The following is a 16,684-nucleotide window of genomic DNA, read 5'->3' as shown; positions in this document are numbered from 1 at the left end:
AAACCCCTTTGTGAATTATCACACCATTGTTCATCCTCTGGTCATGGGCTTTAGAGCATCACCTGAAAAAAAGAGCTAGAGAACTTTTTTTCCATATTTTCCTCAGTTAGCCATAAAAAGGATATCACCTCATTCATATTTAACAAAAATGGAAAAATAATATGTCATAACAAAAATGGATTCTTATAACCAGGAAAAAGCTAATTATGATATAAAGTCCACAGGTTCAGAGGTGAAATGGTCAAGGATGGGGGGAAAAGGTTTCTAAAATATACACAAAACCTACACCCAAAAATTACTACAAAAGAATGTGGAAGACTACAACCTGATTCATCCACAGCTCCAAGCGAAACCTTCCTCTGGATCTGTCCAGCCCAAGCCTCAACAATCCTATTTCAAATGCATACACATGGATGCCATATAAAGGAGATGAACATCTCTATGAGGAAACAAGGGTTTCCTATAACTTGGAGTGGAGGAGGCAGAAGGATAAATAAGGCTTGATCAAGGACCTACTGGATATAATGTCAATATCATATATTTCTCTCCCCTTAGGCATTCCTCATGAGGTGTATTTATATGACCTCAAAACAATTTTATTAGTTGGGATATAGTTAGGCCATGAGATCCTATAGGTAGGCTTCCAGTGTAACCTGTAAACCCCACCCACAAAATAGGCAAATTTTTTTTCATATTTAAATCATAGTTGCGGGTTGGTTATAGTTGGACCCACGTGTGCAAACATGTTTTTGAAGGGCATAGTTGCGTACAGAATTTAAAATATTATCTTTTTGTAATTAGACCAAGTCTGAAGGGAAATGGCTTCCCAAGGCCATGACTCAGAGCATCAAGTATATAAGGGTGATAAATGATGCTATAACAGTTCACTGAAGATCTGTTGCTCAGATGACAAGTCTAACTTCACCACTGTGCTCCTTTCCAAAAACTGAGTAAATTATGTATAAAGATGACTTGGTTTTGAAACTATCAAAATTTACCCCTTAGGGAATCTTGTAGATTCCTTCGATATTCCCCTCCATCAAGGTTCCTCTCAGTTTCCATTCCCGCTCAGGGTTCCACCTTTGCATTGAGTTTTGTACCCCTGTTCCCTTGTGGCAAATATGAGTTTAAATAATAAAAAACTTGGTGTTAACTTTTAATCCTACCTTCTTGGAAAAATTGTTGGAAGTATTAATTTGTTGCACCATTAGCTAATTTTAACTCTTTTTGGTTTTTTTTTTCCTGTAAGTATGGACAAAATTCGTTTGGCAAAATTTTGGGGTCGTCAGAAAAATTAAGTAGGCGACAAGTTTGCCAGTTCCGGCCACTGGAAGTTATCACTGTAAAGTGCCAAATTGTTGCCTCATTAATTTCTGCCAAATTTAGCAACTATGCCATATTTAGTTGGTGCTCTACTAACTTTAGCGTAAGGGCCTAGTTGACCAAAAATTTGACTGGCCATAACTTTTGCATATGATGTCGAATTGAGGTACCATGTACGCCATTGGAAACCTTGTGAGGACCTCTTCGATCTGATGATGGTTTCATGGTAATACAAGAACTTTTATTTTTGAACCTTTCCTAAGCCCTCTTTGATCACTGAGTGTATCAGGATCCACCTAGATTAATGAATATGGGAGGAGGTGTTATAAAGCGAGGTTGCAACACTGGATCTTGGGATAAAGCAGATCATCATACATGTTTATATGTTTGGAATGAAAGCATGATGGTTAATGGTTGTTATATGCATTGTGGTTATATGCATGCCTATCATTTTATTACTATTGTGGTTACATGCATGATAGATGCTAGTTAATTAGTGTTGTCATATGCACATGCATTAATTAGTCATGTATGATAAGGCATGCACAGTATGCACAACATTGAGAATAATAGTTCCCAATATAGATAAGGCATTTGATGCTTCAAATCCATTTGCTTTACCTTTCATGTTACCTTTCTCATGATTGTCATATATAGATATATATATATATATATATATATATATATATATATATATATATATATATATATATATATATATATATATATATATCTGTGTGTGTGTGTGTGTGTGTGTGTGTGTGTATGTATATGTATATGTATAGCATATGTATGTGTATGTATATGTATATATGTGTGTGTGTGTGTGTGTGTGTGTGTGTGTGTGTGTGTCTATATACATATATATGTACGTATGTATGTATGGCAATGTCATTAGGGATCGTTCTTGTGGAAGAATGATTATTTTATGCAGGTCAATGGCATGAAAAGGTTCCTGGTTTATGAGGAATCAAGTGGACAAGGTATCCCTAGGAGATCTATAAGGTTAGTATCATGTGGATATGATTTTTTTTATTATGTGCTTATAACTATGCTTATTTTTATGTTATGGCATGCAATGTTGAAGGATACATCAACAAAATATAAGCAGTGTCATTTGTAACATGCTGGAAAATCATGGATAGTGGAAAGAACCGCAAACTCGGGACTTGGGTTGTGGATGCACACAATAAGGCATGGGAAATACACTAGAGGCAAGGTTTCCTGGTAGAGACAATGTGGTCTTTAGATGTACAGTATTGTTGTTGTGTACAATTTTTATGTGTTGTGGTGAACATGTTGTAATGTTTCATGATTATTGTGTAGTCGTTGTATTATGACATTTGTATTAATTGTGTTTTACTATGTGTACATATATGTGTTGTGTGGTACACCATGTGTAGGTGTATGTATTATGTTATACACTATGTGTAGGTGTATGTGTTGTGTTATACACTATGTGTGGGTGTATGTATTGCGATGTAGATTATGTGTATGTGTATTTGTTGTGGATTGGTTCTCTGGATCTCTGGAGGCTATGGGCTTAAGCATTGTAATAGCTTGGGCTCCCTGGAGGTTGTTGGTTTTAGCCCTACAATAGCTTGGGTGCACTAGAGGTAGTGGGTGATATAGTAGTCCTAGGAGCCTTGGACAGCTTGAGATGAGACTAATATTGAGTTTCTGTTATTGAGGGTAGAGGCGGTATAGTCTCTAGATGCCCTTATTACTAACACTACATATGTAAGGGAAATTGATCCAGTGTATGTACGAAAATTAAAAATAACAAAGGAAAAAGAAAAGAACCATTTGAAGATAACTATTAATATTTTATTTCAGTGTTTAACTATGCATATAGTCTATGCTTCTAATGGTCGAGTTTTGAGCTAATAAGATGTGATATGTTTATACATGATTATTTGATCAAAAAGATAATTTGAATTGTTGTCATAGGAAGTAAATAGAATTGCAAGTGTACCTTAATGACGAGCTACAAATGATGTATGATTTGAATTTATTAGAATTCCTTTTGAGTCTAATCGAAAATATGTGCTTGGTATAGGAAATCATGGAAATGCCTTGTTGGGTGGCTAGAATTTGATGCAAGAGTGTTAGTAACATGAATAAAAGGAATTGGAACATGCAATAGTATGTTGGTAAAGCACTTCAGGAGTGGGGCCATTGTGGGATACTGGTACCTAATAGTGTCCATTAGTTTCCATGAGAATTCCTTGATTGGTATGATGGTTTTGAGGTAGGGATATTCCTTGTGTTTTGGACCTTCCGATGTGATGAAACCTTGTCAAGGGATGAATTTCCTGAGACGGTGATGTTGGGGAACTTGGAAGGTGAGTGAATACACTGAAGGGGATGACTGAATCACCCGAGGGACTGAGAAGTAGAGAAGGGAAGGTCTGGGAATAAATTTGTTTTGGCCATTAACATTGCCAGATGGAATAGAAGGTACATTGGGAGTGTGCCCTGGAACAATGAGTTGGTAATTTTGCACTAAGATAACAAGTAGCACAAGTATTGTAGCACTAGACATTAGATGCAAACTTTCATTTTAGTAGTGGTTTCTGGACTTCTTGTGAAGGAGGTGAACCTTGCTACTACTTTGAGGGTGGAGGTGTGAGCCTCTAGATTTTGTTGTTTCTGATGCAGGCATCATATCATTTTATTTGTTGGTTATAGAAAACATGCATATGTACATATGTGTATATTATTGTAAATACTATATTGAGCTATGTTTATAAAGCTCCATAAACAATTTGTATATTTGTTGGTTGCAGAAAATATGTATGAGTATATATATGTTTTCATCGTAAATACTGCATCAAGTTGGGTTATAAATCACACTACTTTCTTGGTCATAAGTGTCATTGAAAACTGAGGATGGTGCTCCCCAAGGGGAGGTGTTTGTAACAACCCCTGGTTGATTTTCCATGTAAGTAAAAATAAGACCAAGGTCATGGAACATGTATTCCAAGATGAATCGTGAGTAAATATTATAGTATGCATAACTTCTGATTTATTTATGGCTAATGAAATTGGCAAAGGAAAAGAGTCAATAATTGGCATTTAATTATGAGAAATAAAGGAAAATTGGAGAAAATGAAGGTGAAGAGATACCAATTTGTATGCAAGGGAAATTAGAAGAAAAAAAAAGAAAAAAGGAAAAAGGAAAGGAAGCGACTAGACATTGATGGTTAAAAGGAACCTAAGCATTAGTTGACAACCTTTTCCGCATATTTGGATAAGGATCAACAAAGGAGAGAGAAAAATCCCTTGGACAAAAAACCAAAGGAAAGAAATGGAGCGCAAGAGGAAGCTTGGAAAAATGTAAGTAAGGATGAAAATTAGCTATGGATTACAAGTAACAACATGCATGTTAGATTTAAAATGTTGGTATTTAAATTCATGGTGCATGCATTGGTTATTTGTTTATGTTTTTTTTCATTGGCATGGGATTTCCTCGATTGATAATGTGTTCATATATTTCCTTGCCATTTCCTAGATAACCATGGTGTTATAGGTTCTTTGTTTGTTTTAAGATTTGGATGTCCAATGGACTTGGATCCTCATTGTGGTGATCTCAGAAAAATTCCCAAGGGTTAAGGGTGGAGATGGTATTATAGACATTTTTGTGCCTTACAGCTCTAAGCATGAAATGTCCATAAACCAAGGGCTCCTAAGTCCCTAAAGTGTTGTTCTAAATCCTAAAGGAACAAGGTCAACAAATTACAGCTTCTCCCAGAAGTTCTCCACCAGAAACTGCTCAGAATTAGTCAAATCAGGATCATTTCAGCTGCTCCACTAGCCAAGTGCGTTGCATAGCACCTAAGTCCACTAGCTAGGTGCGTTGCAACGCACCTAAATGCACTACCAGGGTGCGTTGAGAGGGAAATGACAAGTGGCAGAGTCATTCCACGAGGTGGAGAGACAATGGAAGCTTCCAGAATCTTTTCCAATGACACTTGCCTCACTGAATTCGACCAAGGATGAGTAAGAGGCTCTCAATCTCCAAGTGGAAGCAAGAACTGACAGAGAGAAGCCACTAATCAATTCATGAGCTGACTCATCCTCCTTGCATACATCTATACATGGATCCCTCATCCCAGAGATCCAGAGGCTGGAATTTTGCACATTGTAAGGAATTGCTGTTGGTTTTGAGATACATATCAGAGAATTGGGTGACCTATGCTTTGTTGAGGTTGAAGAAGGGATTTCTTTGCTGGGAGGTTGATGCTGGGTTAGGAATCATCGGTTGTAACTCCTCCTGGATCTTCTTGTATATCAATAAAACTATTTGAGTTTCTTCTCCATGCTTGTGTTTCATTGATGCTTGTTACATTTGTATGGTTAACTTAAATATGATCCTAAGTTATTTATGAATATAAACCCATGTCTTTGTATAGTTTCCTTCTTCTGTGATCTTACAGGTACTTGGTGAAGCTGGGAAAGTGAGAGAGCAAGTAGCTGGAAGCTGTCAAAGAGGAGAGAGATCGGATCAAAGGACTAGCGCAAGACACAGGTTGGTTCGTCCTATTCCTCTTTGTTTATTGTTCATAAAGAAGAATACAAAAGTAGTTTTCTCTGTTTGTTTCTAAGGTAGCTGTCACACCTTAGTGGGATACAGTAGATCTGAATGGACACTTTTCCCGATAACAGATGGGATTTATTATGAAACTCTTGAAAGATCAGTGGAGATAGGAAAATTCTTCTGGAGGTGGGAAGGAAGTCAGAGACATCCAAGATTTTTTGGTTTTAAGTGATTTTTGGACTGGTTTAGGTGAAAGAATCATAGTTGAGAGTTGAGGTGGTTTGGCCTCTAGAATACCTAGTTGGTTCTATTTTGGTTTAGCTCATATTATCCCACATTCATGCTTGGAATATGGAATGGGGGTCATTGGCTGAAAGAGATTTTGGTTCAAAAAATCTATGGTTGGGTGGTATGTGGAAGTCCCTGACTTGGTTTTAATCTTCATATGTTAATCTGAGATAATTTTCTATTATGATCTATGAGAACTTGTACTGGTTATTATGGTGATATTACAGTTAATTTTTCATGGGCTATATTCTGGTTATATGCATGGTTTATGATATAATCTAGCTATGGATCTTGTTCATAATGGATAAGTTACTAGATGGTTGATGAATGCATGGAATACAAAATGTTATTGTAGCTAGCTAGAGAGGGCATATATCCTTCTTGGTGATTCTCAAATGAAGTTCAAAATTTTATGATCATATATGCATTCATGAATTGTATCTTCTATGTTTACTATGTGTTTGAGAAAAGGTCTATCATGTATTAGGCATGTCTAGGTAAAGATCATACTAAAGTTTTGATTATTTAACATTGTTATCATAATTTTCATGATTCCATAAAGTTATAGGAAGTTTTGGGAAGTGATATCGAGGCTAGCTTGAAAAAGTGGCATAAATCTTGCGACTGCATGCATAAAATAGGGTATTTTTTGCCATAACCACATGGAGATAGGCTTGTGGGTGTAGTTATAGCCTCTCAGTTGCATGCATGAAGTGTTAAGGGTTTGGTTTTGGATTAAACCTTTTGAAAAATAGCTCCATCTCAAGGATTGATAACCTGGGGTGGTTGCTAGGCTCCTGAGTGATCCATAGTCTCCGAGGGATGTCAGCTTGCTTCTGCTTTGTAGGCCCCAATTCCATAACTTGAACTTGGAGGTCAGTGTTATAGACATATTTGGGAACATCAACCCCAAACTCATATGTCGATGATATTAGGGCTCATCAACCCCTAAAAGAGTTGTTTTATACCCTAAAGAAGCTTAGTCATCTGAATTCCTCATTCCCCAAAAGTTCCATCTCAGAAATCATCTAGAAAATGCCTAAAATGAACCATATCTGAAAGCCTTGTGTTAGGGTGAGATGCATCGCACCTGATACATTGTCTAAGTGAGATGCATCATAATTTGGCCCTTTAGTAAGTGCGATGGGAGAGGTTGGACAAATTTTTGGGACAGTTTGTTAGTTGGTTGCTCATGGAATCTTCTAGAAACTTCTCCTGTGCCACTTTCCTCTCTGAATTCGCCCAAGGATGACCAAGGGAACTAGGAAACCATCTCCAATTCCCCTCTCTTGTGGAACTAATTTCAACAAATGGAATGAAATTCACCATCCCCATTGATGACTCACCCTCTTACAATCATCTATAAAAGTATCTCCCATCCAAGAGATCAGAAGGCTAAATTATTCTTAGTTGTAAGGAAGTGCTGCTAGTTTTAGTATTGAGGTGAGAGCATTCTGTCATTGTTGGTGTGTTCTTGTTGATTTATGAGGTGAAGAAGGCTTGAAGCTAGGAGGATGGCACTGGATCAGACATCTTATGGGTTGTAATTCTCCTTGATATCAATAAAGTTCTTTAAGATTTTTCCCAATTGATTGTGTTAATTGTAAATGCATTCATTTTTTTATCATATTTTTTATTCTATGATGTTTATGCTGTGATAGATCATTATGCTTTGACAAGTCTTTGTTTCTGTAGCTATGCAGGTACTCTCCAAGCGTGTTAAGTATGGGGAGGAGTTATAGGATCAGCCAAAGGAGAGAGAGATCAAGCGAAAGTTACAAGTTGGTCTTTCATAATCTCTTTCTTATCTGTCACACATAGGAAATATATTGAATTGATTTAAACTGTTGTTTCTAGGTTAGCTACCAAACCTAGAGGGTTAATCGTTCAACAAGACACTAATTTTCCCAGAAACAAATTGGCGACTCCACTGAGAAAGAACCAGATGATTGTTTGTTGCTATTTTTTGTTCCATGTTGAATTATATAAACTATAGACAGAGTCTGAAGCTAGCCAGGAAGCTTTTGAACCGCTCTTGTTATGCAATTACGTAGTAGATAAATGCTGCTTCAGTCAATCTCTGGTTTAGTTTATGAATTAAACATTTGACTTGAAAACACATCTACATGCCTTTTTGGTAGCTCAGTAACCTCTTAGGACATTCCATCATACTTTGCTTATCATTGTTCATCAAAACCAAGCTTGATCCATTGAAAACTACTGCAAATTTGAGCCAAAACCATTTTCAGAAGCGCTCCCTGACCATCGCACTGTCTTATACTATGACTTGATATGCATCTCACCTCCCGAGTGACAAAAGTGTGATGCATCTAACTTTCTACATAGGCCAGGTGTGATGATTGACTGAATTCAATTTCCCATCTAGGAGTTAAGGGTTTTTGACTAGTTTTTAGATTTGTTTGGTCATTTGTTGAATTTGAACAATACCTCATTACTGAAGTCAACTTACATCACTTAAATCAGCCTCAATTTAGATTAGGATTGGTGACTATTTTTGTGTGTTTGTTTTTCCATTTACAATCCTTTATCAAAAGTAGTGATAGTCAATTTGTCGTTTTCGATAGAAAAAGTGTCGTAAAGTCTTCCATTTTCGTCGAAAAAGTGAAGTGTCGCAAATCATCCTTGGTAGCTTCTTGATTAAACTATTTTGATGCATTTGATTTGATTTGAGTTTGTTCAAAGTGTCGAAAAGATATCTCTTCAATTTTGAAAGTGTCATTTTGAGTCTTCCTTTCCCTCTTTGAAGAAAAATTGTCAAAAATTGTCATTTTGAGTGAAACATTTTGAGTCATTGCTGCATTTAGTTTTCCTTCTTGAATCATTCACATTAAGGAGAGCTGAAAACAAATACATGCATTTGCATTTTGGCATCTTTTGGTTTGTGTGTGAAAAGATGATTTAGAGAAATTGCATTAGTTAGTGCTCTTTGTTGTTTTCTTTAAAAGCGCTTCTATGCTCTATCCTTTGTAGTTAGGATTCTCATTGGTCAAATAAACGAAAAGATTGTTTATCATTGTAGATTGTGTCTTTAGGAATTTCAAATCACATTTCGTGGTGAAACATCAAAGGAAAATTTTTAAGAAAGATCAACTTTAAAATGAACCTCAATGAACTTAACAACACTTTGGAATCTAACATAATACATTTAGAGGTCTAGGCTAGAGACGTGTTCCAGCGTCGTTAAACCTAGTGGCTATCGTTTTCATTGAAGGTTGGGTGATTCCTCCTCTTTGATACGACAAGTGCTAACACAGACTTGTGCTCCCTGTACCGTCGCATATATATTAGGAGACCACAATAGGCTTAAATCCTTTATCCATAGGAAACTGAGTCTGCCGCCTTATCGATCGCAATGCACTGAACACGGCATTCGGAAATATTGACTACCATACATAAGTCCTTGGTAATTTCTCTTTAATTTATCACCAAGGTGTATATTGCAGTTTTGCGATTGGTCTGGTAAACCTTTTTTTCTAGATTCTCCAGAGTAGTCACTTTTGTTCCTTTTCAACTCTCTAAAAGAAAAGGTCCATCTGAGCACTTGTCCTTTCAGGCTCATTAAAAATCGAAGGTGACTAGAGTCATCTTTAGCTTTTCCTCGACTCTTTAAAACTAAAAAAGAAAAGTTGTGTCCAAAGTGTCGTTAAAGTAAATTGACCACGAAATAACATCACTTTCCCTTAGTTGATTTGTAAGTTGATCTAGAAATCCACATTCATGGAATAAAGTTAATCAAAACCCCGTCGTTCAAGGAGAGTAGCGGGTCAACCATCTTTGCCTCCAAAAGTGAAACCAAGTTGGACAAAGCGGTCTCGTTTAACTGAGTCTAGTTCATCTGGGTTATTTGGAGCATTCATTTCAACATCATCAGAGACTCCAATTACTCCAATTATTTTTGGTACATCCACCTTTAAAGAGGAAGTTTCACAGTTACCAGAGGACATTAGAATTGATCCTAGTGTAACGGTACATACTTCTGAACCTGAAACAATTCTATCTAGAGTTGGTCTGTGTTGGGTCCCTATAATACTAGTGATTACCCCATTACTATTGTAGTTATACGCCTTATTAATATTTTTGTGCCCCTATTGCCCCCATATTGTTATTACTGTGCCCCATAGAGTCCCTCTATTGTTATTTTTGTGGCTTTATATTATTATTGTTAGGTCGGCTAGATTATATTGTGACTCCTTAGACTCCTATATATAGAGAGGAGGTTTTGTCATTTGAATCATCCAAGAATTGTTCATTTATGTAATATAAAGGAGGTTTCCCCCTCAAAGAGGCTGAATTCTAAGGCATTGATCTATCTTTTCTATCTTTTCTTGAGCTGGTTTCATAACATTTGGGATCAGAGCTTTGGATTCTAGGGTTTCACTGCTCCAAATAGGTCATCGTGGCAGTTTAGCTATAACTTCGTTTCTGTGACGTTTCAGAAGTTTAAACAAAAACCCATTTGAGAAGAAATTGCGCTGAACCTTAGGTCCAAATTTCAGAGCTTTTCGCGCTATATTTGCAGAGATATGATCTGAGGAAATTGGTTTTTTTGCAGAATCCTGAATTACATTCCAAACAAGTGACCTGGGGAAAATCGTCATAACTTTCTCTCTGGGGATCGGATTGAAATTTCATAAGAAGGTACAGAAAGAGAACGGACTGTAGTTTCTTGTATGCATTTTTCAGATCCAAAGGTCGAAACAGTGACTCGTGTCACGTCATACAAGTTCGCTCTACTGAACTAGTCTATAATCAAGTCATTGTGGGAGATTTCGCATAACTCTTCCTTGGAGAATCCAATTTGGGTCCGACTTCTGGCATTGGAAAGAGGACACAAAGGGATACTGCAGGTCACAAATTTAGAACTAGATGATTGGAAAGTACAGAGATACATCAGAGGCAGTATCGAGCTCCTACAAAGTGAAAAAAGGTGTGTAGATTTTCTTAAATTTTTGCTTAAGCTTGGTTTGAAAATTCATTTTGAAGGAATTCAAAGGGCATAATAGAGCATTATTATCGGTAAATGATGCCCTGAGGAAAGAAAATGCAAACACCTAGTAACGAACCTGAAAGCTCTAGCATGACTCATGAAGAAGAAGAAGAAATGCTATATGATATATCAAAATTACAAGAACAAGTGCAACAAGTGTCACTTGCACAAAAAGCAACAGAATCTAAGATGGATGGTTTAAGGAAAGATGTAGAAGCTAAGATGGATGGTTTAAAGAAAGGTGTAGAAGCTAAGATGGATTGTTTAAAGAAAGCCGTAGAAGCTAAAATTGATGGCATGGATGATAAGATGGAAGAATTGAAGATAAATATGAATAAGTTGCTACAAGAAATGGTCACTAAGGGTGAAAGGGTACTAAAGGAAACTCATGATGAGAACAAAAGAAATGTTAATCATGATTCCATAGACTCTAATGTTGGATCGAAGACTCACCATATTCCAAAAATCGATATGAGGAAGTTTGATGGCAAGGATCCCGCCACATGGATATTACAGATGGAGCAATTCTTCGATCTCAATAATGTGCAAAACACACAAAAGGTACGTATGGCAACTTTATATTTGGAACCAAATCAGTTTGTATGGTATCAATGGCTTTGCTCTAGTAAACAATTTATCACTTGGGCAATTTTTACGGAAGAATTGATAGCACATTATGAGGATACAAAAAGCAACACTTTTTTTAGCCAATTGATAAGTCTCAAACAAAAGGGTTCAATAATGGAGCACATTGAGGAGTTCCAAAAATTGAACATAAGGGTAAAAGATATTCTAGAGGAGCATAGGATTGATGTGTTCATAGGGTCTTTAAAGGATAATATCCAACATGATGTTCGCCTTTGGGAACCTGATTCATTAGAGAAGGCATTCAGGTTAGAAAGAAAAATGGAAAGCAAAATTATGGCAACCAGGAAGCATACCACTCACAACTATAAAGACAGAAGTGTTGTTGCCCCTAGTCTTCCACAACCTATAAGGTTGACACCACAACAATTGGAAGAAAAAAGAGCAAAAGGGCTTTGTTACAGTTGTGATAGCAAATACACTAAAGGTCATAAGTGTGCTGAGAAGAAATTATTCTACATAGATTGTGAAGAGGAAGAAGAAAAGGAGCAAGAAAGGTCAAAAGAAGAGGATATACTCCAGGAACAAAGCCTAGATGAAGAACAAATAAATCCGACCATATCTTGTAATGCATTGGCGGGAATTACCACTCCTCAAACCATCAGGATAGAAGGACAAATCAAGAGGAAAAAGGTAATAGTGTTGATTGATTCAGGAAGCACCCACAATTTTATTCATTGTAAGGTAGCAAAAGAATTGAATTGCTTCCTATATCCAGCACCAGAGTGTCAAGTGATGATTGCAAATGGAGGAACAATAAATTTCTCTGGAAAGTGCCATAATATCAAGCTATCCATGGGAGAATATGTATTAACTAGCCCAATGCTTTCCATTCTAATGGGAGGTGCTGATGTTGTACTAGGAGTCCAATGGCTACAATCCTTGGGTACAATAGCTTTTAATTTTCAAGAAATTTTCATCAAATTTTCTACGGAAGGAAAGGAAGTTAAATTAAGGGGTATTGCAGGGAAACCAAGAAAGATAATCAGCTCTAATGGTATGACAAAGCTTCTAAAAAAGGAGCAAAGAGGTGTAATTGCACAATTATGTTCGCTAGATGTTTCCACATCGGAATCATCTAGTTCTCCAGATCTCCAAAAAGTCCTGGACAATCATTCCAAGGTATTTGAGACTCCCAAAGGTCTCCCACCTATGCGTGATCATGATCATGCTATTCATCTGATTCCAGGAACTGTTCCTCCAAACATCAAGCCGTACAGATATCCCTATGTCCAAAAGAGTGAAATTGAACGTATGGTTGCAGAAATGCTAGAGGCTGGTATAATTCAACTGAGTCAAAGTTCTTTCTTTTCTCCAGTAGTATTGGTGCACAAGAAGGATGGATCATGGCGCATGTGTCCAGATTATAGGGAGCTCAACAAGCTCACTATTAAAGATAAGTTCCCCATTCCTGTCATTGATGAATTACTGGATGAATTGCATGGATCAATTTACTTCACCAAGTTGGATCTTCGTTCAGGATATCATCAAATCAGAATGAAGACTGAAGACATTCCGAAAATAGCATTTATAACTCATGAGGGTCATTATGAATCTTTGGTCATGCCTTTTGGCCTTACCAATGCACCTTCAATATTTCAAGGTTTGATGAATTCAATTTTCAAACCATTCCTTAGAAAATTTGTGTTAGTATTTTTTGATGATATACTAATCTACAACAAGTCTTGGAAGGATCATGTTGAACATGTTGACAGGGTGCTACAACTATTGGAGGAGAAACAATTATATGCAAAAAGATCCAAATGTTTCTTTGGAGTCCAGGAGGTGGAATATTTGGGTCATATTGTATCTCATGAAGGAGTTAAGGTAGACCCTAGCAAAATTAAAGCCATTAAGGAATGGAAAATCCCCACATCCATAAAGCATCTGCGAGGATTTCTCGGGTTGACAGGGTATTATCACAAGTTTGTTAAGAATTATGGGAGAATAGCAGCACCTCTAACAACATTATTGAAGAAAGATGCATTTTCATGGACTCCGGAAGCAACAAAGGCCTTTGAACATCTTAAAGAGGCAATGTGCCAAGCACCGATCTTAGCTACACCGAACTTCACAAAAACCTTTATTGTGGAATGTGATGCTTCAGGAAATGGAATTGGTGCTGTTCTAATGCAAGATGAAAGATCCATTGCTTTTGAAAGTCGTCCAATCAAGGGAAAGTTTTTAAGCAAAGCTATTTATGAGAAGGAAATGTTGGCAATACTCCATGCACTTAAGAAATGGAAACCCTACCTAATGGGAAGACACTTCAAGGTAAAAACGGATCATGATAGTCTTAAATACTTTTTAGAACAAAGATTATCCTCTGAAGAGCAACAAAAGTGGGTCATAAAGATGTTGGGTTATGACTTTGAAATCATCTACAAAAAAGGGAAGCAAAATGTGGTGGCAGATGCACTCTCAAGAAAGGATGAGGATGTGGAAGCATTGTTGTGCGCCATTTCTATTATCCAACCAGATTGGATAAACGAAGCAGGGGAGGAATGGAAGAATGATGAAGAAGTGTGGGCACTTATTCGAAAGTTACAACAAGATTCCAGTACGTCTGATACATTTAGCTGGTAAAATGATTCGTTATGGTACAAATTCCCAGCTAAAACAAAAGATCCTTATGGAATTTCACACTTCTCCCTTAGGAGGGCACTCAGGATTTTTAAAAACTTACCACAGGGTTAAGAAGGAATTTTTTGGGATGGCCTTAAATCAGATATTCAAAATTTTGTGGCAGAATGTTTGGTTTGCCAACAAAATAAAGTTGAAACAATTAAGACACCGGGTCTATTACAACCTTTATCCATTCCAAGCCAACGTTGTGAGGAGGTTTCAATGGATTTTATCACAGGTTTACCCAAGTCTGAGGGAAAGAGTGTCATCATGGTGGTAGTTGATAGACTTACCAAGTATGCACACTTTTGTGCATTATCACATCCATTTAAAGCCAGTACATTTTCTACTGCATTTATGGAAACAATTCAAAAGCTACATGGAAACCCAAAGATTATTGTAAGTGACAGAGATCCCATTTTCACTGGAAATTTTTGGACATAATTATTTTCTTGTCTTGGTACTCAGTTAGCTCATAGCTCATTTTATCATCCTAAATCTGATGGGCAAACTGAGATAGTAAACAAATGTTTGGAAGGATATCTTCGTTGCTTTGTATCTGATAAACAGACACAATGGGTCAAATGGTTGCCTCTAGCTGAATGGTGGTATAACACTTCCTTCCATACAACAACAAAAATGACCCCATTTATGGCACTTTATGGGTATCAACCACCATCCATCACATCATATTTAAGAGAAAATTCTAAGGTTCAGGTAGTGGAACATCACATCAAACATCAACAACAAGTCCTCCAACTCTTAAAGGATAACCTCATGTTGGCACGAAATAGAATGAAACAACAGGCATATCAACATCGCAGTGAAAGAAGTTTTGATGTAGGTGATTGGGTATTCCTATGGCTACAACCATATAAGCAAATGTCCCTCAAGCAAGCTAAGAAGGATAATAAATTATCACCAAAGTATTATGGTCCATACAAGGTGTTGCAAAAGATTGGTACTATGGCATACAAATTGGAGCTTCCTGCAGCTTCTTGATTGCACCCAGTTTTCCATGTTTCATGTTTAAAGAAGGTTATAGGCGACAATCTCCTAGTTCAAACAATATTGCCAAAACTTGACGAGGAAGGAAATATTATATTGGAACTGAAAGTAGTCACAGGAACAAGAACTCGACAGCTATGAAATCGATCAATTTCAGAGTATCTTATCAAGTGGAAGAACTTATCCGCTGAAGATTCCACATGGGAGGATGAGAATTTTATGCAAAAGTATCCAGAACTACTCAAGCGTTGAGGACAACACTTTTTTGAAGGAGAGGGGCATGTTGGGTCCCTATAATACTAGTGATTACCCCATTACTATTGTATTTATACCCCTTATTAATATTGTTGTGCCCCTATTGCCCCCATATTGTTATTACTGTGCCCCATAGAATCCATCTATTCTTATTTTTATGGCTTTATATTATTATTGTTAGGTCGGTTGGATTATATTGTGACTCCTTAGACTCCTATATATAGAAAGGATGTTTTTTCGTTTGAATCATCCAAGAATTGTTCATTTATGTAATGTAAAGGAGGTTTCCCCCTCGAAGAGGCTAAATTCTAAGGCGTTGATCTATCTTTTCTATCTTTTCTTGAGCTAGTTTCATAACAGTCTGGAACCAATTCCAGTTCAAACCGAGGTTACATTTTAACTAGGAGTTGTTCAAGAACCTTGCTTTGGGATAATAGTTCATTTACCTGAACATCTGGACTTTGAATTTCAGTATCCAGAAGTTGTTACCCCTCTGACATCTGTCACTGCAGAGACTACACCTTCTTCGGCTCTATAAATATTTTATGGACCTGATGGTCAACCTCTTCCACACAATTTGATTGCTATAGAGGAGATAGTAGAGGATCCCCCATTTGACACCCCATTTCAGTTTGGAACTGGGATTAATTTGTATCCTGCTACTCCTAAGTTTGCTTCCTTTAATCCTGCTTCATCGCAAGTTCCTATCAAATCGTTAGGAGAGCTTTTGGACAAGTTAACCATGTCTGAACAACCATCAACATCTAGAAATGTGTCATTTGATCTAACTGCGGTACTATCTTCTGTTGCTACTTATTCGATGTTTACTGGTACACCTGAGTCACACTTGTACGGAGCACCATCCATTCCAGTTGGTTACCAATCGCTAGATGTAACCCACTTAGGGGTAGCTTCAGCAACATGGTCAACTCCCATTTACTTGTCCGGATTTCAATCTAGTTTTTCTCACATGGAAACTCAAAAATTTGATC

Source organism: Pinus tabuliformis, chromosome 5_2, assembly GCF_031772625.1.
Source record: "Pinus tabuliformis cultivar Carrire ecotype Pingquan chromosome 5_2, CPIR1, whole genome shotgun sequence".
Taxonomy (NCBI): Eukaryota; Viridiplantae; Streptophyta; class Pinopsida; order Pinales; family Pinaceae; genus Pinus; species Pinus tabuliformis.
Note: the sequence above shows the minus strand (reverse complement) of the source record.